At 39.4% G+C, this 26,305-nt stretch overlaps 1 long non-coding RNA gene across 1 annotated transcript; it reads right to left on the bottom strand.

Annotated features, from left to right (window-relative positions):
• Positions 1 to 18,650: 18,650 nt before the first annotated feature.
• On the bottom strand, positions 18,651 to 19,777 carry LOC114461442 (uncharacterized). The gene is made up of 2 exons (XR_003673839.1): positions 19,541 to 19,777; positions 18,651 to 19,345 (listed from the first exon to the last, which is right to left on the bottom strand). It is a non-coding gene; the product is annotated as an uncharacterized LOC114461442 (long non-coding RNA).
• Positions 19,778 to 26,305: the final 6,528 nt, after the last annotated feature.

Below are 26,305 nucleotides of genomic sequence, written 5' to 3'. Positions count from 1 at the left end.
TTTTCTTGCATCTAAGTCTCTCACGACACAGCTGTGCACAAATGCTCACAGACTCTCAGTTATGCTCACATTCGTATGGACTAAACCACCACTCCTTTCCATGTCTCAGTTTACAGTAACATTTTGGAATGTGCTAATTCGAAAGTATCCTCTCTATGGCGCTTTAATACTTCATTACTAAATGACAGTGAATTTGGAAAAAATATTAGAGAAGAATGGAAGGACTTTCTATTAACAAACGACTCCCTGAAAGTGTCACCGTCCTTACTCTGGGAAACCGGCAAGGCTGTCATCAGAGGGAAGATTATCTCATTCTCTTCTTGCAAAAAAAACAGGAACAGATGGCAGAAAAAAAAACAAAAAATGAAGAAACTTACGGAAGAATACGCAGCTAACCCGTCTGAACTTTTATGGAAAAAACTCCAAAATACAAAACTTCATCTAGACATCATTATATCTTAAAAAACTGACTAAATTTTGCAGCAATTACGGTACAAAAATTTTGACTACAATAATAAATCAGGCAAATATTTAGCAAATCAGCTTAAACACAACAAAGAAAATTATTTTATAGCAGCAATTTCTGATAATTCAGGTCAAACTTTAAACTTACCTCAGGACATGAATAAGGTTTTTCATGATTATTATCAAAACCTATACTCATCAAACTTAAACCCTGACTGTGAAGATATTAAAACCTTCCTCAATAACTTAAACCTACCACAGCTCACCATAGATCAAAAAACCACCTTAGACTCACCATTAACTTTACAAGAACTACAAAATGCTTTGGCTAGCATGTCAACAGGTAAAGCACCAGGTCCAGATGGGTTCCCTGCTTAATTCCTAAAATATTTCTGGTCAATACTGGCTCTGCTTTTTTATTAGTGTACTGACAGAGATTAAAAATAAAGGATGCACAAGAGGCCACATGAATGCAGCGAACATTAAATTACTACTTAAACCATGTTACCCTCAAGCTACCGTCCCATCTCACTTATTAACACAGACAAAAATTATTTCCAAAGCACTCACTTCCAGGTTAGAGAAAGTAGTCCAGTCAATTATATACCAAGACCAGACAGGATTTATTAAAAATAGACACTCCACAGACAATGTTAGAAGACATGACATAGACATGGCACAGAACTCTAAAAAGGCAAGGCAAGGCAAGGCAAATTTATTTATATAGCGCATTTCATACTCAAGGCAACTCAATGTGCTTTACATGATAAAACATTCAATTGTTTAAAATCAATAAGAACATTTAAATCAATAAGAACAATTAAAATCATCAGTAAAATCAATTAAAATCATCAGTAAAATCATCATTACATCAACAACATGACAAAAAATCTCTCTCTCAATCATATGCAGTAGAGAAAAAAAGTGCCTTTAACTTTGATTTAAAAATGTTCACATTGGATGCTGACTTCAGCTCCGCTGGCAGTTTGTTCCACTTCTTTGCAGCATAACAACTAAAAGCAGCATCACCATGTTTACTGTGAACTCTGGGCTCCACTATCTGACCTGTGTCCATAGATCTGAGAGACCTGCTGGGTTCATACCTGACTAACATGTCACTGATGTATTCTGGACCAAACCCATTCACAGATTTATACACCAGCAGCAGAACTTTAAAGTCTATTCTGAGGCTGACTGGGAGCCAGTGTAAAGACTTTAAAACTGGAGTAATGTGCTCTGACCTCTTTGTTCTGGTTAAGACCCGAGCTGCAGCGTTCTGAACCAGCTGTAGCTGTTTGATGCTCTTTTGGGGGATTCCTGTCAGAAGACCATTACAATAGTCCAGTCTGCTTGAGATAAAAGCATGGACCAGTTTCTCCTGATCTTTCTGAGTCATTAAACCTTTCACTCTGGAGATGTTCTTTAGGTGGTAGAAGGCTGTTTTTGTGATAGATTTGATCTGACTGCTGAATGTAAGATCTGAGTCAATCAGAACACCAAGGTTTTTGACTTGGTCTTTAGGTTTTAAAGATCGAGACTCAAGATAATTGCTGACAGCAGTCCTCTTTTCCTTGTTACCAAAGACAATCACCTCCGTCTTGTCATGGTTTAGTTGAAGGAAGTTTTCACTCATCCAGCAGTTTACTTTTTCTAAACAGTCACACAACACCTCAATGGGACCATGGTCATCTGGGTTCAGTGATAGATATAGTTGTGTGTCATCTGCATAGCTCTGATAATCAACCTTACAGTTCTGTAAAATTTGCCCTAAAGGAAGCATGTAAAGGTTAAACAGAAGGGGTCCAAGAACAGATCCCTGAGGAACCCCACAGGACATTGGTAATCTGTCAGATTCAAAGTTTCCAATGCTTACAAAATAGCTTCGCTCCTCCAAGTATGACTTAAACCATTGCATTACTTTTCCATTTAGTCCAACCCATGTTTGCAATCTGTGCAACAAAATTGTATGATCTACAGTGTCAAATGCAGCACTTAGATCCAACAGAATGAGAACAGATACTTTTCCTGAATCAGTGTTCAACCTTATGTCATTGATCACTTTGATAAGAGCAGTTTCAGTGCTGTGATGAGAACGAAAACCTGACTGAAATTTATCAAATATTTTGTTGAATATTAAGAATTGACTCAGTTGGTTGAAGACCACCTTCTCAATGATCTTGGCCATGAATGGAAGGTTGCTGATTGGTCTATAGTTAGCCAGTATAGAGGCATCCAGTGTTCTCTTTTTTAACAGCGGTTTCACAGCAGCTACTTTCAGGGATTTTGGTACGGTGCCTGATTGGAATGAGCAGTTAATTATCTGACACAAATCAGTGACAATTGACTTTACAACAGTTTTAAAGAAGTTTGAGGGTATTGTGTCAAGGCAACACGTTGATGGATTCAGCTGCTGAACAGTCTCCTCTATTGTTTTTGGGTTCACTGTAATAAACTCTAACATTGTAATTGACTCATCCCTCAGTGGTTGAAGCTGTTCAAGCTTTTTGTGATTTTGCTGGTTTGTTCTGATGTTTGACCTTATTGATTGTATTTTTTCATTGAAATATACAGCAAATTCATTGCATTTTCCAGCTGACAGTAATTCAGGGGCTATCTGATCTGGGGGGGTTGTGAGCTTTTCAATTACAGAAAACAACGTGCGAGAGTTGTTGGCATTTTTGGCAATAATTTCAGAAAAGTATTGCTGCCTTGCTTTGAACAAGCCATCATTGAATTTTCGCAGACTTATTTTGTACAGTTCTAGATGAATTTGGAGTTTTGTTGATCTCCATTTACGCTCAGCTCTTCTACAGTCAGATTTCAAATTCTGCATTATCTCAGTCCTCCTCCAAGGTGTTTTCTGTGTGTTTGGTTTTCTCTTAGTTTTGATTGGAGCCACCACATCTATGACATTACAGACGTTTCTATTATACTCATCCAGAAGATCATCAACTGTCTCAGCACTCAATGTTGGTGTCATTGCTATGGCTTCCATAAACTGTGCACTTGTGTTCTCATTTATGTACCTTTTCTTTAAACACACATAACTAGGGGGAACAGATGTTACAGTCTCTAGGTCAAAAAAGACACAGAAATGATCAGATAGAGCTAAGTCTCTTACATCAACAGCAGAGATATCAACACCTTTAGAGATAACCAGATCCAAAGTGTGACCTTGAGTGTGTGTCGGACCAGTCACATGTTGTGTAAGACCAAAAGTATCCATTAAAGCATACAGTTCTTTGGCAGTATTGTCCATGTTATTGTCTACATGAATATTTAAGTCACCTGTTATTATTAAAAAGTTGTATTCAGTGCATACAACTGACAGCAGTTCAGCGAACTCATCCATGAATTCTCCAGAATATTTTGGGGGTCTATAAACGACTAAAAACAGAACTCTTGAATCACCCTTCAGTAAGAATGACATATATTCAAAGGAGATAAAATCACCAAATGTTATTTCTTTGCACTGAAATATTGATTTAAAAATGGCAGCAACTCCACCACCTTTCCTGCAAGTACGACACTTATTTAAATAAATAAAGTCTTGTGGCGCACTTTCATTGAGAATAGTATTACTGATACCATCATTCAACCATGTTTCATTAAGAAATAAAAAGTCCAAGTGATGTGTCAAAATAAAATCATTAATTATTAGTGACTTGTTAACAAGAGATCTAACATTAAGAAGAGCTAATTTTAAAGACTTTACTGGAGACACTGGTGGACTTTTTGGATGACATGTTATAGGAGTCAAATTTTTATCTCTATAAAGCTTTTTGCTTTTCTTTAATTTCACAATTTTACCTGTGTTACCTGTCACCACAGGAATTAAAGAAGCTGCATTAACTCCATAGGGCCCTGACTTTTTCTGGTTGTTCCTAAAAGTAGAGCTATTGCAGTCTGGACCCAGCACACATCAGGCCTGTGTCGCTCTAAGTTGAACACAGCTGGCCTGAGGAGAAGAGTGATCCTGAGCCTGGTATCGTCGAGGAGGGATGGGTGGTGCAGATTGACCATGGTGGGGTAAAGGGTGGGGTGTTAGTCTTGTGCCAGCCAGAACCAGCTCGTTCATCTGGGCAGTTAAATCCAAGAAGGCAGGGGTAGGAGAGAAGCTGGATGAGGTGGAAGTAGGTGAATTTTGGGGTGAAGCAGGTGGGTCCTGAGATGCGGGGGTTGGGTTGACCTCTTCATTTTGGCGATTTTTATTTCTTGCTGGAAGCTCATTGACTCCATGTTCTTTCCTTGTTGTTTTGTTCTCCGATGGTACATGTTGTCCTCTGTCTTTATCAGAACTGATAGCAGTGTGACTGGTGAAGTAAAACAAGTTGGATGTGAAGAGTTTTACTCCAGCCTTGTTTAGACACAGTCCATCTGCTCTAAAAAGATGACGACGTTCCCAAAAAATAGGAAAATTTTCTATAAAATTTTGTGAAAGGGCAGCACAAGCCGAAGACAGAAATTTATTCAAAGAGTAAATCCTTGAGAATTTCAGATCTCCTTTGCGGACTGGAGGTATCGGGCCACTGATGAACACTTTAGGCTGTATACAGCTCACAGTTTTTAGCAGATGGGTGAAATCCTGCTTTAACACCTCAGACTCCTCCTTGGCTAAATCATTTAACCCAAAATGAATCACAACATTTTTCAAATGTGGGTAATCTGCAACGATATGCAAGATTTTGTCAGCCAGGTCTGATACTGTGTCATTAGGTAAGCAGATCACTTTCACGTTGCTGCTAAACATCTTCTGAGCATCTTTAACAGAAACGTCTCCCACTATCAGTGTGTGAGGTTGTTGCTTTGGCCTACCATGTCGCTTTTGTTTTCCTGAAGCACTTTCAGTCTTCGCAGTTCCAGAAGGTTGTGTGTTGACCTCATTAGAGCCAGATCCTAGGTCATTCAGCAGTGGGGCGAATCGATTACCCAGTTCTACATGAAACTGGGTTTGTGACTTGGTGATACTCCTGCCTTTAGCAGATGTCCACTTTTGTGCCTGGGCAGACAAGGGAGTTGATGTTGAGGCTGCAGTCTGCGAAGCCAGTGCAGGCCAGTCCGTCTCATTATTGATATCAGGGCGCTTTGCTCGGCCCGTTAGCCTTTGAAGTGGATATGACTTTTTCTTAGGCTTAGCTCCCAGAGTATTCCAGGGAGGACTCGCACCTGTTGGCTTATCAACGGGAACAGGATCCTCCCTAGGCCTGATAGCTTTGTTAGCACGGGCTGGTAGCGAGTTAGCTTTATCCACTCCGCTGTTTTGAAACAGCGGCACAGTCGTATCATTATCATATCCACAGTGTCCATTAACCTCAATGTTTACTTGTATTCCTCGCACTGTAGTCTCCAGTTCAGTAATCTTTTGGAGGAGACTGCTGTATTCTGTTGTGGAAAGAGCCATTCTTCTGCTAGTTAGCTTGCTACTTGTAGCTAGCTAGCTTGCTACTTAGCTTTCCAGTTGAGCCAGCAAATAAAAAAGCAGTAGATGATTACCTCAGAGCCAGAGTCAGATGGTAAATGATAGAGTTTGATGTTGAGGTATCGTATCATTTCTCAGAAGAAAAAGTTCATGTTTAGTAAATAAATTCCTCTGTGAGCTCCGCTCTGCTCTGTTGCTGCTGTCAGCTCAGCTGTCGGAACAAAGAAAACAATCTTGTCACTCGATGTAGTAAAAGCGTTCAATAGAGTCAACTGGTCATTCCTCCTAGCTGTCCTTGGCAAATTTGGCTTTGGAGAATCATTCATACCATGGATCTCCACCCTATACTCTAAACCTAAGGCCTCAGTAACCACAAACAAAATAACATCCCAAAGCTTTACACTGCAGAGGGGAACCAGACAAGGCTGCCCACTCTTACCTTTGCTCTTTGCAATATTCGTTGAACCTCTCGCAGCAGCTGTACGTCAGAATACGATTATTAAAGGAATCCACTCATCCATTTCAGAACACAAAATTAATCTTCATGCGGATGATATTTTACTCTATCTGAAAGAACCTCAATCCTCATTAGAAGAAGTATTTAAACTAATAAAGAGCTTCTCTAAATTATCAGACTATTCCATTAACTGGTCAAAATCATCAATCCTTCCATTTCCATTAATTAAAAAATTCATGGAACCCGGCAAGCCAAAACCCACAATACTGCTCCCCAACAAATACAATTAAATATCTAGGCTTAAATATATCACCAAACTTAAATGAATGAATTAATTAAACTGAACCTAGACCCACTGTTGGATAAAGTCACAGAAAATCTGCGGAGATGAAACAATCTCCCCATCTCACTCCTTGGCAGAATAGCCTCAGTTAAAATGAAAATCTTACCAAAAATAAACTATCTGTTTTCTATGATCCCACTGAAACCACCAATGCAATGGATAACATTCTGCAATTACAAAATTCTATGCTAGGAATAAAAAACCCAAAATAAGTCTTTCAACCCTTCAAAAAAATAAAAGCGAGGGTGGTTTAGAAGCCCCTAATTTCATGCATTATTACTTAGCAAACCAAATATTATATTTAACAGAATGGATGAAACCAAAAGAATACCACAACACCTGGCTAGAAATATAACAGCTAGACTGTATACATATTAAACTCTCTGATCTACCTTTTATCACTGCGACCCTTAAACGTCATAACTGCTTCAAAAACCCACTGATTGCCTCCACCCTGACTGCGTGGTGGAAAGCCCTGGACATTACAAATTGTGAGGGCTGACCCCGCCCACACACTGGACAGCTGTCACTCATTCAGCTCCAGAGTGTAACTTCCAGGCTCCACCTCTATGGCCTGAACCATGGCAGGATATGAGGGGAGATCTGGGATGTCAATTTAAGTTTATTATATACAGTTTAAACATAATTTGCTAATATTATTTGTCAATGTATTTTATTTGCCAAGTCTTATTTGCTTATTTAGATTTAGCGAATTTACTTACCAATTTATGTATCTAATTATGTCTGTAATGTGTCTGTCTAGTCACCCCCTTCATGTTTGGTCTGATCAGCCAGCTTAAATGTTCCCCCTGTGTGTCATTTGGTAGGTTTGTGAAGTTTGTGAATCCCTTACCTCTTTTTTGCTTATAGGGAGGTACCTCAAGCCTCATCTGGGTTTTTTCCCTTTGAACTTTTATATGGACATGAAGTGAGAGGCCCATTGTCTTTGTTAAAGGAGACATGGGAGGGGAGTCAGGGGAGAGGGGAGCCCCTTAATGTGGTTTCTTATGTCATGCAGATGCGTGAGAAGCTACAGAAGATGAGCGAGCTGGCTCAGGAGAACATGAAGGCGGCACAACATGACCAAAAAGTGTGGTACGATCACAAAGCATGCCACAGAAACTTTGAGCCTGGAAACAAAGTATTGGTCATGTTGCCTATCAGTGACAGCAAACTCCTGGCAAAGTGGCAAGGGCCCTATGAAATCACAAGAAAAATGGGTCCTACTACATATGAGGTCTGAGGTTTTCCAGAGAGGAGAAAATGGCAGAGGTGATGCTGATCCAGAGGGTGGAGGAAGATGAGGAAGTGGATGATCAATACCTGCCTTCAATTGCAAGTTCCCACTTGGATATAGCTCTCCTCACTGAAGAACAACAGGCCCAGGTAAAGCCTCTTATTGATGACACTATATTTTCTGAATATCCTGGTCGAACAAATATGATGGAGCATACCATTGTGTTGAAACCTGATGCACCAATTAAGCGTAAAAGTTACAGGATACCTGAGCGCCTCCTGGTGGCATTGAAGAAAGAAGTGGATCTCATGCTATCCTTGGGAATCATTCAGCCATCCAAAAGCGAATGGTGTAACCCTGTGGTGCTGGTACCTAAGAAGGATGGGACAATCAGATTTTGTATCGACTTCAGGTACTTGAACTCAATATCAAAATTTGACTGTTATCAAACCCCCAGAGTCGATGACCTGATTGGACGATTGGGGAAGGCCAAATACCTGACCACTATTGATCTCTGCAAAGGTTATTGGCAGGTTCCCCTCTCTCAGCAGTCAAAGGAGTTGACCGCCTTCCGCACACCATGGGGATTGTTGGAGTTCACGGTACCATTTGGTCTCCATGGCGCCCCCGCTAACTTCCAACGATTGATGGACCAGGTACTGTGTGGTCACTCGGATTATGCCTGTGCTTATCTCGATGACATTGTGATTTGCAGTACAACCTGGGAGGAACATGTGGAGCATCTGGCTAATATTCTAGGGGCTCTACGGGCAGCTGGACTCACAATAAACCCAGCAAAGTGCTCTCTGGCTCAGACTGAGACGCGGTACCTTGGCTTTGTGATTGGAGGTGGGGTAATCAAACCACAAGTTCACAAAATTGAAGCAATTTCAGCATGCCCTTTGCCACAAACCAGGAAGCAGTTGAGGTCCTTCCTAGGAATGGCTGGATTTTACCATCGGTTTATACCGCACTTCTCTGCCAGAGCTGCGCTGCTGACCGACATGACAGGCTCTCGGCAACCTAACCAGCTGAAGTGGACGGAGGAGAGAATTGCAGCTTTCAAGGACCTTCAACAAGCATTAAGTAAAGATCCTGTATTGCTCTGCCCAGATTTTGACAAAGACTTTGTTTTGCAAACAGATGCATCAGCTCGGGGCATTGGAGCTGTGCTGCTGCAAGGACCGCCTGAAGAACGACACCCAGTTGCATGTATCAGCCGCAAGCTGTTCCCCCGGTAGGTGAGATATGCAACTATTGTAAAGGAAGCTCTGGCCATCAAATGGGCGCTGGACTCCTTCAAATATTACCTCCTGGGAAGGCAGTTCATCTTGCAGACAGACCACAAGGCCCTGCAGTGGCTAGAGAAGATGCAGGATATATATATATATATATATATGAAAAAAATCTTTTTTGCCACAGCAAAAAAATACAATATTAATATATTGGAAAGATAAAAAATCCTTAAATATAAACCAATAGCGAAATCTCCTCATAGAATTTATTTCCATGGAAAAGATGTCTGCTCTCAGAAAAAATAAAATCACCTGCTTTGAGGAGCGTTGGACTCCTTTTCTAATTGCATTAAATCTTGATTTTTTTGTTTTTAGCCTGATGATCTAGCCTGCAAGCGACTGCCAGCACCGCCTTGGGCTGGTGGTGGCTGGTGGCTTGGGGGCCGCTGTCCTCCGGGCTGTGCTGGCATCGGGGGGGGGTGTCTCATGTTGGCGCATGGGTGATTGGGGGCGGCCTCCATGGGGGGCGTGGGTGGGGCGGGCTCTGCTGGCGGCATTGGTGTGGGGTTGCGGTGCTTGGCTGGGGGTGCTTAGGTTCGCCTGCCTATCGGTCCGTGGCTGATGGGGTGGCCCTGCTTGGGCGGTTGGTGGCGTCCTCTCTCGTTGGGAGGGCCAGGGCCGCCTCCCTGTGGAGGATGCTGTATCGTGGTGCCGTGCTGGCCTCTGCTGGCCCTCATGTGGGCGCTGGCCTCTCTCCTGCTTGGCCGCCCCCTGCCAATACCAGACATGCATCCTACATGGACACTTCACTTCACTCACTCCCAGCTGGTCTATCTCACCCACTTGGTGCACCACACACATATACCCAACCTTTGGGGGGCTGGATGGTGGGGCTAGGGGTGGAGGGGGCCGCCGCCTGTACTACTAAGTAGTGGCGCGGGGGCGGCACTACTACCTCTGGCTGCCCGACTAGTCCCTCCAATTTTATATACACCTGAAGGTGATCATTACAGGGTTGGAATGTCCTTGTTTCAAGCATGCTTCTCTAGAGACCAGTTTATGACACCACATGCTTTTATAATCTCAATATGAAAATAGGATTCAGTAAAAACATGTTTGGTGATTTAGTGCCTAAAAGTTGTCCAAAGGTCACTAACACTTGGATAAACACCTGGAAGCTTTACATAATAAAGTGATTCAGAAACATAATTACAGTCCATTATAATTTCTGTCACAATGAGTCGCATTAGAAGCACATCGCTCTTCTGTCCTACTCAAACATGTTTTTACATCCTTTGGGTAAAGAGTTTTATTCAGTTTTACAACGGAAGTTTCTTAGAACATGTGTTGAAGGTAGACGTACTGGGATATGAGATAGTAGAGCCTGGGACATGGTTGTTGTTTTTTTAACATAGCTGCAGAATTTACAAAATGTGAATTTGTTGTGTCTCACAGAATTGTAGGGATGCAATACCTCTTTGGTGAAAGACGCTGAAGAGAAACGTGATGTAGGGATGCTTCTGTCTTCTTTTTAATCAGACAACTCACACACACAGGCTGCAGCATTCTTCTTCCGATGAACCACTGCACAACTCCCAATACAGCTCTTTATTGCCCCTACAGGCAGAACAGATAACACAGCACTCTATAATTGCATAGGCATTCTTATGTTTCTTTTAAGATTAACACCCTTTCTGGTTTAAACACCACATAATTAACTACAGCAAAAGTGATTTAGGGGAATAACTTTAAAAGAGTCAAGAAGGTAAAAATGATTTAAAGCTATGGGCAAAACTGGTATCGTGCACCTGCTTTTTAAAGTTTTAACTTTACATCTGTGTACAGTTCCAGACACAGATGTGATTCATCATTTTATTTCATGATGTTGGCTTTTTGTGGTGTGAATGAGGTAGCACGTATACTGTATGATAAAAAATTAGAGGAATAGAAACATTTTACTATTAATGTTTTAATATAATGGACCAATGCCTTTGAGTCAGACTGTGAGATATCCTAAGTTGACAAATATTAATCACAATTTTTAAATGTATTTTTTTACTTTTCTAAAGATCCGATGCTTTAAAGGAAGAACTGTGATTTTAACCATTTTTCTCTACAGGAAAGAGACTCGTCGTGTGCCTCCATCTGACATGTTTAAAACAGTACAAGTAATTTAACTCGGTAGTTGGACCGAAAGACACACATCAACACACCAGGGTGCCATTAAATAAGGGGTGAAAGCAAAAAGTGTAAAATTGGAAAAAAACATACAAATAAATGAATGTTGATCAACATGTTGCTGTGACTCACATGCATCTTGAATATGCAAGGTTGCGTTTCTTTAGCAGTCAAAGGAAATCCAGCGAAAGAAAACAAAATAGTAGAGACCTTTGGGGTCCTCTGAACTCTTAAAGGTCATGAATCATGCTATATTAAGACCTTCCAAAATCAACTACACCAACATATGGGTAATATTTTACATTTTACAAAATAAAATACTAATTTATTAAGAAATATGACTTGTTTTCTTTCAACCCGGAAGTTGAGACACGGTTTCTCGGAGCACTGCCACAGACCTTTTCTTTTCCCTGTGCAGACTGGATGAGAAAGGATAATGACCATCCAAACAAATGTTCTTCGGCCGCTCGCATGCCTCTAGCACAATGGGCGTGTATGTTCACTGTGGAGAGGCGGCACCAGCAGCAGGCACTTCCTGAAGGGGACGGTTCAGGATTCTAGTGACGTCACTAAAATTTGAACTTCTTGTTTTTCAGAAGAGGACAGAGAAGCAGCTCAGAGAGCTGATTATCGAGGATTTATCAGAGATGCAGGAAGGAAGCCCAATAATACTTTGTAGGTGTTTTTGATAAGAATTAACATTTTGACATGTTAAAAGCTCAAAAAAGTTGATTTGCATGATATAAGACCTTTAAGTGCTAAAACATAAGAAGAATGAGAGTTCCTTCAGTAATATGATGTTTTTATTGTGGTGATAACTATTTGCAGAAAGTGTAAAACAGAAGACAGCAGTTCATCACAACTCACACTTTTTATTTAGACATAATTTTACCCATAATAACTTTTTAAAGTGTGATTCAACCCTTTCAAAAAACAAAACAACACAACAACCCTGAGGTCAAGACCACAGCAAAGCCATGTATCATTTGATGGGTACAATAAATGTATGTAAAACACACACTTACCTGGGAATGTAATATTGTTGCACTCATCATTATCACAGCATTCAGCATATACTGTATCAGTGTCCTTGAAGTACTTTAGTCAAGTTCATAACAAGTTCAACAAGAGAGCTGAACATCTTTGTGTGACCTTGTCAGTGAAATAGTGAAGTCTATAATGAACACAAAATGAATGTTACTGTCACGCCCTCCACCTCTAGCACCACTTAGGGGCGCTGTTTTCTTTTCCTTTTTTTCAGTGGTGCTGTGAGTGCGTGGCCTGATTGCTCTGATGAGTTCCACCTGCAGGATGCAATCAGCAGCCCCATAAAGGCAGCACCCTGGACTTCTGTCAGTGCCAGATCGTAGAATGACTCAGAGCACTTCTAAGAGAACCCTTCATTTGTTTAGCTTCTGTTCCTGCTCGTCTGCCTGCCTACGTGGAGACTTACCCCCAATACCTGCCTGGATCTTCTGCCTCTCGGAATCCCCAGCCATCCTGTCCCCGTCAGCATCAGACTCTGCCTCTGCTCCGTTGCCTGCCATCCTCGGCCCCACCTCACTGGACACTCAGTTAAGCCTCACTTTTTCTAGTGGACCCCAGGTCACCACCCTTTGCATCATCCATCACTACCGATTCATATTTGCTAAACCCCCTCAGGTAATCCCTCTCTTCCACCAGGTCTTGCCAGCTTCCTCAGTGTATTTAATAAAACATTTAACTTCAGTTCTGCCTCTGTGTGTTTGTCATCCGCACCTGAGCTTTTATCTGCCCCGTAACAGTTACACAGGATGAGTGTTTCTCAGTCACAACAAAGAAGCCAATACATTTTGGTGATTAAGAATGATCATGATCACTACTAAGTATAATTGTTCTCAACTAAAGTTTAATCATATTTTATTCTAAGTGCTTCAAGGTGTCTTGCATACTGTATTGTCTTTTAATGCATTGCTCTAGGTCACTTGTTGATCTCAGCGCCAACACACTTCCACACACAATCTTAGGCCTGGAAGAAAAGGAATCTTATTTTCTCTTTTTAGTTTTTTAATTCTAATATCATCTCTCTTCAATAGTAAGATGGGAAAGATGCAAAATGAAACCCTAAATTACAAAGTTTGATAAACATCTATGCTATCTCTTGTTAGCTAGTTTGACCTCACAGGACATTGGCAATCCCAGATCAGCTGTATTACAAAACTATCTAAACTTTTTATTTCTAATGTGGATCAGTTTGCGCATCACATAAGAAGGTGGAGTTTGCTTTGTGTGACAACACTGATGCAGGGAAGAATGCCTGCAGAAAATTACTCTTTTAACCAAAATGCTCTTTTTTTTTTTTTTTTTTTTTTTTAAGAATAAAAACAATAAAACAGTGTCAAAGTGCATCGAGATTGACAATCAGAATCTATTACATTTCTAGGCCATTGACGCTCTTACAGTGTTTGGTAAAAAGGGGGTTTGTACAGCATTTTGAGTTTTTTTTTTTTTTTTTTTTTTTTTTTTTTTATCTGTGCATGCGTGGGGTGTGGAGGGGATCTTATATCTGCAAGTATAACATTAGCTTTGTAGCTCCTTTTGTAGGTGTAGTAAGTGCAGTCTTTCCATCTAATGAATCTTCCTGATAACTTCAACCCAGTTATCTACCATAGGAGCATCCTTTTGTAACCATTTACAAGTTATTCCTTTCTTTGCTGAAGCATTAAATATTTTCAGCAGGTATCTATCATGTCCTGTCATTCCTTTAGGTAAATCACCCAGATAAAGTGTTGTGCATCTTAATAGAATATTCTGCCCAAAAATGTGTTGGACTTCCCAAATATTTTCCCAGAATATTTAAATTTTTGGGCAATTCCAAAAAATGTGGTGGTGGTCCGCTCCAACATTCCCACAACCTCCATCATGTATGGCCTCTTGGTGTAAAATGTGTCTTTTTAGGGGTAGCAAAAAGTGGACACGATTCTTCCAACAAAATTCACACCAGTCCATGCAACAGGAAGTAGAGGAGGTAGTTTCACACATGTTCTCACATTGTACATAACTTATTTTATCAATCCATTCTTTTTCCATCTCTCCCTGATGTAGTTTGTGGTCTCTCTTCTACCTTTTATAATTCCTTGACAAAGTTTTGCAATTATTGATTTGGAGTTACAGCATATACCTGTATTGATTGTAAAAAAAAAAAAAAAATGTTTTTAAAATTGTATTTTTTTTTTTCTTAATAACTGAGAACTTTTTAATTTGTTCTCTGTTATGCTACAGTAGGTGTCAATGCCTTTATTCACTAGTGTTTAAATCCAGAATCCGTTTGGTTTGAATTCTGTTTTTTAAATGTAGTTTTATTACTTCAAACCAAGTATTTAAGGTCAGTGAGGTGAAGGGGTTCAGATCCTCTTGATAAATTATGGTTAGTTTGTAATCCCCAATCATTGCTTGTATCGGGTTCTCCTTGCATTCAAACTCCATTTCCTTCCACTTTGCTTCTTATCCACTGTCGCACCAAAAGGCTTTTTTTTTTTTAATTGGGAAGAGTAATAATATCTGAGGCTAGGGAAAGATATACCTCCACCCTCCTTAATGATAATTAAGGTACTGTATTTAATTTTAGTTTTTTTTCCCATTCTAAATAAATCGTGAAATCTGCCTGTCCCACTCCTGAATTGTTTAGCTGGACTGCAACTGGAAGCGACATAAATAATAACAATACTCTGGGAAACAAACGTTTTTATGATCCCGATTCTCGCACTGAAGTTAAAACTTAAATCGGGGCTTTCGCCTTTAATTGGCCATGTAATGTTTGTACATCAATGGAATTCGTCCTCTGCATTTAACCCATCCCTGAGGAGCAGTGGGCAGCCATTTTGCGGCGCCTGGGGAGCACTTTGGGGTTAAGGGACTTGCTCAACATCCCACAGTGACGGCCCAGGTGAGGCTTGAACCGGCAACCCTCCGATTACAAGCCCAGCGTCCTTGGGCCAATGGTCTAAATAGAGAGCAAAAAGGGTGGGTGAGAGTAGACAGCTATGACAAGTTGATCTTTCTCATTTTATACAGTCTTTTAGGCAGCCATTTACTTTTATTCTTGCTGTAGGGACAGTATATAATGTTCTAATGCTATTCTTTGTTTTATTGGCAAAACCAAATCTTTCCAAGACTAAAAACGAATAACTCCAACTAACACAGTTCAAAGTTTTTTCAGCGTCTAGACTCGCTAATACAGCATTTTTTCCTGGTTTATTGACATTATGAATTTCGTGGAGAGAACATCGACTGTCCAGTGTTTGGCAACCCCGGACAAATCCAGGTTGATCACTGTTGATTAGCTCAGGCATAAAGGGATCTAGTCTCCCTGATAAGATTGATGCATACAATTTACAATCTTAATTTAACCTAGAACTCGGTCTGTATGAGCTGCACAGCGTTTTATTCTTTCCCTCTTTTGGGATAACAGTAATAACATTTTCTCAAGTGTCCGGTTAAATGAATTCAGGAGTACTTGGGACGAGTCTTCTTTAAAAATCTCATAACACTCAGCTGGTAAGCCATCACTTCCTGGTGTTTTATTATTTTTTAATTTATTTAAAGCAGTAGCTTAACTTTTTTTTGTGATCAGTGATATTAAACATTTATTCTCCAATTGATGGTCGATCTAATGAATTTAAGAATGTTCTCTTCATCTCCTTGTTTTGGTTGTGTATAAAGGGTTTTATAATGTTTGAAATGCAGCATCAATCTCATCCAGGTTATTGTATATTTGTCCTGTTTTGGGGTCCAGTGTTTTATATATTGATTGGAGAGTCTCTTTTCCATATTTTTCTTGTTAATAATTTTGTAGCTTTTGGTCCTACCTTATAATATGACTGTTTTAGAAACTTTAATGTTTTTTCTAGTTCCTCTTTATACATATCTAGGATTTGATTTCTGGTTTCTTTAATTTTAATCATAACTTGGAGGTCTTGTTTCTTACAAAACACTAGTTTCAAAAATTTTTATTGAAACCCTGAGACTACCAGCTTAAAAACCTTTGATAGTGATTGACTGAGGTCACTCGATTTTGTGAACACAACAGATACAGTACAAACACTTATTCATCCCACTATCAGTAAAGCTCATTAATATGTATCAATGTGCAAATTCAGTATTACATTTGAATTTGCTTCCGGCAAATGACAGTAGCAGCTCGTGGACACACATCAGTCATGGCGACACTGGCATGCTTTGGGATAAGCTCTTATTGGTCCTAATCTTAGGTACCTTGTCTATCAGTTCTAGATGTAAGCATTCACCCTCTCTGTTTACGTCCATTGTTTTTATACTTAACCAGGGTATTAGATCACGAGGGCCGTCACTTTAACGCATTAATTGCGATTAATTAATTACAGGAAAAACTAACTTGCTAAAAAAATTAACGCCGCTTTTTGTTTAACACTCCAAACAGCACGAAACCTTTCTTATTTCAAGAGTTCTTGGTATGCCCGTAATAATGATGCACAAACTACAACACAAGACGGGCGACTACCCTGAGACTACCGAGCTTCTCAACTTTGTTTACATTAATTTGGGCTTATAAAAATACCAGATGGAAAACACAAGCCTAGTTTTGTGCAAATCGAGCAAGAAAGAGTTTGCTGAACACGAGAGCTTTGTAGCCTCTGCTACCATCTCAATGCTAAACATGTAGCAGCTAGCATGAACAGCTAGCGCGGACACTCTAATAGCGCTAACTGCAACATGCACGCCGTGTGGCCAAAACTGGAAAAGATGACAGGGTTCGGAGCATAAATGAATAAGTCCTGATGTTTAATTTGTATTTTATATAAATTGGAGATTGACTAAAGTACACATCAATAAGGCAGGTAGCCCTTGGGACTAGTTTCAAATACAAATGAATGTAAATGGCTACCCCTGCATCTGTTAAAAACAATAAATAACATTATAAAGAAATGTTATATATCAATCTTTTGTTCAGCCACAATAATGTGATTTAAATGAAAATACCTCAAGTTGAGGGCGTTTCTCAGCAATTTTTAGGTGCGATTAAAAAAAAGAGATGAATTAAGTTATTTAATTACAAAGCATGAATAATTCATTGCAGCAATTTCTTTTTTTTTAATCTCTCGACTGCACTATGCGTCACCCAGTTCTATCTCTCCACATTTGTCACCGTACTGGTTCAGTAGATTACACAACACGCACAATAATAGCATTGCATTATACTTTCAGTACAATATAGCTTCGTTTCGACCACTTCTTTTAATTTCCACCCTAACTCCCTCTTCCCTGTTCTTTTCCCCCTCACCAGGGTGCAACACTGCTCTCTCTCTTTATGTCTTTCCCTCTGATGAAGTTCATCTTAAACTTCCTTAGGGAGAGCTGCAGATGGTCACAATTATGCAATGAAATAAATGTATTTGTTTTATTATGTATTTGTCTTGAGTTTAATCTGAAAAATAAGTGCATTGTATATACTGTATCTTCAACAAAATGCTATCTGCAATACTTAACAATGTTTCAGTAAAAAACATTTAAAGATGGTTAATCTAATACAAAAACTGATCGAGTGCAGCAGTATTTAACGCTAATAATTCAATTCAACTATATTTGTATAGCGCAATTTACAACAGTCATCTCAATGCGCTTATCAAAATATAAAATTCATAATAAGAAAGAAAAAACCCAACAAGATCCATATGAACAAGCATTTAGCAACAGTGGGAAGAAACAAGTCCCTTTTAACAGGAATAACAGAGCAGAGAGAGAAGGACGAGGAGAAGGCACTGGCTGCTGAAAAACATGATACATTATTAAGCCTGTCTTTGGGCCTCACTCCCAGGGGCCTAGTCAATACAAGGTCTGTAAATGCAACCATTCACAGACGAGCCCATGTCCGCTCGAGCGGTTAGATTATGTTATGATTCAGTCCTGTTTAAGCGGACTGTAAATCATAACCAGCTCCATTAGAATTAATAATAATGCATCAATTTTATATAGCGCTTTATCATAGACACTCAAAGTCACTTTACAGAATAAAGGCATTCTTCTTTCACTCCACACTTAGTGGTGGTAAGCTACTATTGTGGCCACAGCTGCCCTGGGGCAGACTGACGGAGGCAAGGCTTCCATAGTGACATCGGCCCCTCCGACCACCAACACTCACTCACACACTACATTCATACTAGGCAATGTGGGTGAAGTGCCTTGCCCAAGGACACAATGACAGTTACCTGGAATTCTCAGTGGTCTCCCATCTAACTACTACCCAGGCCCAGACCTGCTTAACTTCCGAGATCTAACGGGATCAGGCAATGACAGGCTGGTGAATTTGAATTTCTTCCCATTTATTGAACCAGTAAATGTGGACTGACTGCAAATTAAACAGATTTTAAACAGTCAACACAAGGAAAACACTGACTAGTGCCACCCTGGATTATAATCTTTATAGGTTGAAATTGTAAAACAGCATTATTTTAAAACTTATGATAACATGCAGGAGGTAAAGAGTAATACAAAGTAAATTACATCCAAAAATATCTCCATCATAATGTACAATTAAAATTAAATTTCAACCACTGCAACATATGTCTATATTTCCAAATCTTTTAATGCTTCATTACTTTCAATTTAAAGTGTAGTGGATCATTAAATGCTAAAGCAATGGTAGAGGAAACAATAAAGGTAATGTTTAGTTGTATCTACAGGAACATTAGCACATCTCTCCACAAATTAGGATTATTGTTCTGATCTAAAAACTTGGATTACAGTTTAAAGACAATATACAGTAAATATATTTTTTAACCAGTTCAGAACAATTATTGGTGTTAGGGAGTTGTAGTTGGTCCTGCTGTTGTTGGTTCTGTGAAATCATTGCAGTGGTTTGTTCCACAACAGGTTGGTCCACTGGTTAGATTTCCCACGCCTTCCATAAATGGCAGTACACCGTGATCAGGAGCAATTTCACACACATCTGTTGATGTGCAGCCAGCAACAGGTAGAACTCTATTATCAGTTGAGGCTGTGGAAAAGAGAAAAAAATATTTATTTTATGATTTTATTCACAAACATTTTTAGAGTACAGAAATTTGAAAAAAAGTTGAAATATGTACAGCTGTCTATGTCACATAGTAACATAATCTCTATATTGCTTGTGCAATTGATTGTACTATTTTATCTATTATTTTATCTTATTAACTTTAGTGTAAAAACACACCATGTCCATCAAAGCAGTGGTCCTGTGCTCCTTCACATTGGACAGTAAACGAGCAAATGTCGGTGCCAGAGATACAGAAGAAACACTGAAGGCCGTTTTCTGCCTGTTGAACAGGAACTAAAACAGAAAGGAGAACATGGATATTTAAATGCTACTTGAAGATACATTTCTTTAAGTATTCCTTTTAAAGATACATTTTGTTTTTTTTTTCAACTTCAAATCATCTCCTCCATCATCACTTACCAGGCAGAGTTTCTGAGTTACAGTTGTTTGTGTCGCAGCATTCAGCATCTATGATTTTATATGAATCCACCACATCAGTAGAAAACTTAAAGGTGCCGTTGTGTGGACACAGTGTGGGAGGAGCACATCCTCTGAAAAAACTCTCATCTCCAGATAAAACATCTACAGAACATCAAACCCCGGAAACGGAGTAAATGTGTCCATACCGTCTGTAATATCACCAAGTTTACCAAAGAGAAACTATTTATTCCTAGTTATTGTTTCCAGAGTTTTATTGCCGGTTATTATTTCCTTAACGCTCCACTGATCAGACAGAAACAGAATAATTCAGACAGCCTGTCGTTATAAAAATACAATCAAAATAAAGGTGACGATGTGTCTATAACCATCAATGTTTGTTGTGTGTTGTTGTAATATACGTAAACCGGATAAAGCAAAACATTCCAGCGCTCCCACACACACACACACACACACACACACACACACACACACACACAACCCCCACCCCTTGGAACCACGGCTGCTGCAGAGGATGAAAAAATAACAGCGGCAGCCACAAGGCAAAACTGTGGTTGGCGCTACAAAACCAGGTCCGTCTTAAAAACAATGTTATTCGTGAATAAATCATGATATTATAATCAAAACATATTTATCATCATATTATGTACGTATTTTGCGTAAAAGTATACTCTAAAAAGCTCATTCTTTTTACAAACATCCCTTGAATTTTGCTTTATTTGTATTCCCCCTATGATGGTGTCAGACTAACCCTTATAGCGGCTAATAAAATGCAATCTTCTTATTTAACACAAATTAAAGTTATGTTGCCTTCAAGGCAATAAATATAAGAAATAATATTATATTAATGAAAAATAATAAAGTTGAAATTAGAAAGAAATACTTAACCCTCCTGTGTTATAAGTTTTATGACATTTACCTTCTTTGAATATGTCCCATTCAAAACAGGCTTTTAAACTTTATTGACGGACATGGAACCCTTGGCCCGTATGAAGCAGATGTGCACCAGCTAAACTCCCTGTGCGTTCTCCAATTTCATCCAACGGGTAATATTTGAAAAAGGTCATCAGAGGTGGTCGGGGTAGGTGAAGGAATGTTTTTGAAGTCAGACCATATCGGATAATGATGAATCACATGCAGATGGAAAAACAAACGCACCAAGACTGCTTTTTTTTTTTTTTTTTTTTTTGGCGGTCTCTCTAAGGCGGGACTTCCGGTTTGGGAAGGCGGGACTTCCGGCTAGGGGGCGGGACAAAGGGCGTGACGTCACACCTGTCAAAGTTTGACGAGAAGTGGGTACTATCTCTCTCTGAAGTTGCAGCGGTTTGTTCCACAACAGGTTAGTCCACTGGTTAGATTTCCCACTTCTTCCATAAATGGCAGTACACCGTGATCAGGAGCAATATCACATACATCTGTTGATGTGCAGCCAGCAACAGGTAGAACTCCATTATCAGTTGAGGCTGTGAATGAGAACATGAAAGAAATTATTGAAAACATATTTCTTCTCTTTTCCACAGGAACTGGATAATCTCTATACATGAGATATATTTTACAAACTTTTAGACTTCAAAGTAAACCTTCTTCTCTAATACATTAAGGGGCGGATTCACTAAAAGTCTAGGGGTAATAAAATGTGTGCCAACGTCACTCCACGCGCTAATAAGGGTACAAACCCCAGGGAATCAGGACTGCACGTCACAATGTGCCCACAATTTATTCAGCACGTTTCCCTCAGATGAACATGTAAAGTAGGCTGATTTTATAAGGGAAGCAAAAAAAATGGGAGGGGGAAATGCAAATAAATTCATCCAATGGGCACAATGCAATTCATCAAACCAGGAACTGTTTGCATTGATTGTTTTATGCACCGAAAATAGTGCAAATAGATGCAAACTCACACAAGAAGATCATCTGAATGTTGACACAAAACACAGCGGAGATGGAAAAAATGCTCTAGTATAAGAAAATAATTTAAATAAAACAATAATAAACATTAACAGCCACTGAATGAAAAAATGCTGAGTAAAGTGTTTGTGAGGGAGAGAAACAGCTGGATTATTTGTTTATTTTGTTTTCTACATTATTAAATGTTTGTGCAGCAGACGGAGAAGTCCTTCTGCCTCTAATTAAACTTCCTTTAATGTCATTTTGTGCTTCTGTGCACTTACCACATTTAATGCACAAAATATTAATTTAAATTGGGCGGTCTCAATCACATCTACACGTGCATCAATTTGCTGCACAATCTTGGTGAAAATCCCAAAGCAGGTGAGCAAACAGCGTCACCAAAGAAATTAGGGACTCACCTGGTTTACCACACTTTATTTCAGATCTGAATGAAACCGCCACTAAGTGAACATTTTTTTATTAATTTTTTTTATTCTAAGCAAAAAGTGTGCCAAGAACAAAACAAAAGTATAGGCTACACAATAATAGTCACTTATACATTGATGCTTGAAATTGAGTGGTGAGAAGTAAAACTTATTGAACCACAACATACCAGATCCAATAAAGCAGCGATCCTGTGCTCCTTTACATTTGACAGTAAGTGCTGTACAAACGTTGGTTCCAGAGAAGAAGAGACAGACGTAACACTCAAGTCCATTTGTTTCCTGTTGAACAGGAACTAAAACAGAAAGGAGAACACTGTCATGTAAAAGCAACATGCAGGTAGATTTCTCATTCAATGGTACCTGAACTAGTCATATATAGAACATAAAGTGTGTTTATTATGTTTCTCCATAAAAGTCTTCTGAGATTCATACAATGTATGGGGAGCCGTCATTTACAGGAGAAAGTGACATCAAGTCGTTGATTCCGGTACAGCCTTTAGATTAGCACCGCCTGATTTCTCACAATAAACTTTCTATTTAGGATTGTGTAGCTTTGTTCCACATGTTCTTTAATCTGCTTTTATTTATTACTGAGGACAACATAAAGGATGTGTGTTGGAGCTCCTTATGACGTGTATGAAGCTGTTTTTGATAATCTTGTTGTCTGCTGTACTGTTTATATATGAGACGTTGAAGACGGACAGTGGACTTACAGTGGGACAAACTGGGAGGACTTTGGAGACGTTTAGAGGTGGACATTCCACTAGAGACGTACCTGTGACGTAGCCCTCGACAGAACTAAATCAACACCGTCACATCACTACAAGCTTCTGAAGTAAGGAAAATGCAGTGACTGTGTCTCCTGATTGCTCTCCAGCTTAGAAATAAAATTCACTACAAATACCCTTTTGATATTAATTTTACAGAATTGTTTTACATTCTCATCTAATTCTACAAATCATCTCCTCCATCATCACTTACCAGGCAGAGTTTCTGAGTTACAGTTGTTTGTGTCGCAGCATTCAGCATCTATGATTTTATGTGAATCAAACACATCAGTAGAAAAGTTAAAGGTGCCGTTGTTTGGACACAGTGTGGGAGGAGCACATCCTCTGAAAAAACTCTCATCTTCAGATAAAACATCTACAAAGATAAAAATCAGTTTGTTTAGTTTGTCTAAAAACATATTACAGTAAATGTACTTTATGTAAATCATGTTCATAACAATAGACAAAGATTACCTTTAATGGAAGCTGTTATACACATAGTCTCTGAAGAACAAGTCACTGACTCTGGACTGGAACAAGATGAATCATTGCAGGATAGACACTGAAGTCTTGGAACTAGAAAAATGGAGCAGGACTTTGTGAGAAACTCACAAACAAACAAAATCAGAATCATGAGAACATTTCAGTATCTAAAATCTCAAGGACAATGTTTTTTTCATTCTGGATAGACACTGAAGACCTGGAATAAAAACCAAAATAGAGCCGGACTTTGTGAAAATGAAAAGGATCATATTACAACATTAGGAATATATGTGTTAACAGTGAAACTTTTATATATTTATGTATTTATTTAATTAAAAAAAAAGTAATTTTTTTATTTAAAAAAAAAGTAATTTTTTTATTTAAAAAAAAAGTAATTTTTTTATTTAAAAAAAAAGTAATTTTTTCATTTAAAAAAAAACACACCTTTGCATTAAAAATCTGACCACCTAGAGGCAGATTCCCCCCAAAAACCATCACTTTTATGTTAAAATAACAAAACCCAAATCAAATAAACACTGCTGTTTAACTGAATACCTGTAGTTGGAGGTGTGGTAGTTGTAGTTGGAGGTGTGGTAGTTGTGGTTGGAGGTGTGGTCGTTGTGGTTGGAGGTGTGGTAGTTGTTCCATCACTACATACATCTGTATGAGAACAGTTTGGTCCAGAGCTGAAGGTTCCTAACTCTGGTAATAATGGTATTTCTCCCAGCCTTCTACTTGCAGTACACACACTTGGTGATGCACAGCCATAAGCTTCATCGTTCACTGTGGATTAAAATGTGGATTATTTATACATATTTTCGTCAGACGACATTTGTAAGTAAAAGAATGACAACATTTTTTAGCAGAATTTTCTGATAAAAAATGTAATTGTTCAGACATCCATCCATCCTTTTTCTACTGCTTATATGTGGTTGGGTCTCCGAGGCAGCATCCTTATCAGTGAGGCCCAGACTTCCTTCTTCCCGGCCACTTTGCGAAGCGCTTCCTGAGGGATCCGGAGGCGTTTCCAGGCCAGCCAAGAGACATACTGTAGACTCTCCATCATGTCCTGGATCTTCCTCTGGTTTACTGACTGGTGGGATGTGCCCTGAACACGAGTCACCTTATCTGACTCTTCATAAGAGGAGCAGCGGCTCTGCTATGAGCCTCTCCCATGTGACAGAGCTTCTCATCCTCTCACTAAGTGAGAGCCCAGGCACCGTACGGAAGACATTCATTCGGCCATGACCCAAAACTCGTAACCATAGGTCAGGGTAAGAATGAAGATTGACCAATAAATCGAGAGCTTTACCCCATACTCTCAGAGAGCCCCCACTGAAATCCCAGAGGGACACGGTTGAATGCCTTCTCCGAATCTCTCTCTCCCTTTTTAACCATCTCGGCAACCTCAGCCCCAGAGTAAGGAGAGTTCACTCCCTGCTCATAAGGCTCTGTTTCCTCTCAGAAGGTGTGTTGGTGGTATTGAGGAGCACTTCAAAGTATTCCTTCCACCGATCCACAACATTTCAGGTCAAGGTCAGCAGCGCACCATCCCCACCATACACAGTGTTGACAGTGGACTTCTTCTTCATCCAGAGACAAAAGATGGTGGTCCAGAATCTATGAAAGCTGTCTGGAAGTCACTGTCCATGGCCTCACCAAACTCTTCCCATGTCTGTTTTTTTTCCTTGGCCACTACCGTGGCTGCGCTTTGCTTGGCCTGCATCCTCCAGAGTCCCAGTGCACAGAGACAGCCAACAGTGTCCAAATTCAATGACACACACGTACGGATGTCAGTACAGACACACAGAATGGATTACACATAGACAACTTAATTTATAAATACAGTTAGGGTTAGGGCTAAAACTAACCCTAACCCTCTGGGGACCCGTACTTACATACTTGTCCCAATCGTAGTTATGAGTGTGAAAATAATGTGTTGTTTCCAGCATGAACCAGTGTTAAGTTTGCAAGTTGAGGTTGTTATGGACTTGTGGGAAATTTGGGTCTGAGACACTTTTTGTTATTTTAATCTTAACAATATTGTGGTCTGTAACTTTTGTTATGGTTGGTGGTGTTATTGATTAATGGCAGCACTCTGTTTATGGTCTGTTTGTGTTTTTATTCCATGTTTGCTTGTTTTATTTTTTTTTTTTTATTAACATAGTGGGGCAGTGGTTGCTGTGCACATCTGAGTTTATGTATGTAGGAATGAGTACGGGTGAGAAGGTGAAAGGAGCATGTGTGGGTGTATATGTGTAGGTATGTGTGTCGGTGCAAAAGAGGGGATTCTTTTTATTATGTATTAATTAACTTTGGATCTGGTTATCTCTAAAGGTGTTGATATCTCTGCTGTTGATGTAAGAGACTTAGCTCTATCTGATCATTTCTGTGTCTTTTTTGACCTAGAGACTGTAACATCTGTTCCCCCTAGTTATGTGTGTTTAAAGAAAAGGTACATAAATGAGAACACAAGTGCACAGTTTATGGAAGCCATAGCAATGACACCAACATTGAGTGCTGAGACAGTTGATGATCTTCTGGATGAGTATAATAGAAACGTCTGTAATGTCATAGATGTGGTGGCTCCAATCAAAACTAAGAGAAAACCAAATACACAGAAAACACCTTGGAGGAGGACTGAGATAATGCAGAATTTGAAATCTGACTGTAGAAGAGCTGAGCGTAAATGGAGATCAACAAAACTCCAAATTCATCTAGAACTGTACAAAATAAGTCTGCGAAAATTCAATGATGGCTTGTTCAAAGCAAGGCAGCAATACTTTTCTGAAATTATTGCCAAAAATGTCAACAACTCTCGCACGTTGTTTTCTGTAATTGAAAAGCTCACAACCCCCCCAGATCAGATAGCCCCTGAATTACTGTCAGCTGGAAAATGCAATGAATTTGCTGTATAT

Source organism: Gouania willdenowi, chromosome 4, assembly GCF_900634775.1.
Source record: "Gouania willdenowi chromosome 4, fGouWil2.1, whole genome shotgun sequence".
NCBI lineage: Eukaryota > Metazoa > Chordata > Actinopteri > Blenniiformes > Gobiesocidae > Gouania > Gouania willdenowi.
The sequence above is the reverse complement of the archived record's forward strand: the minus strand, read 5'-3'. Positions and strand labels throughout refer to the sequence as shown.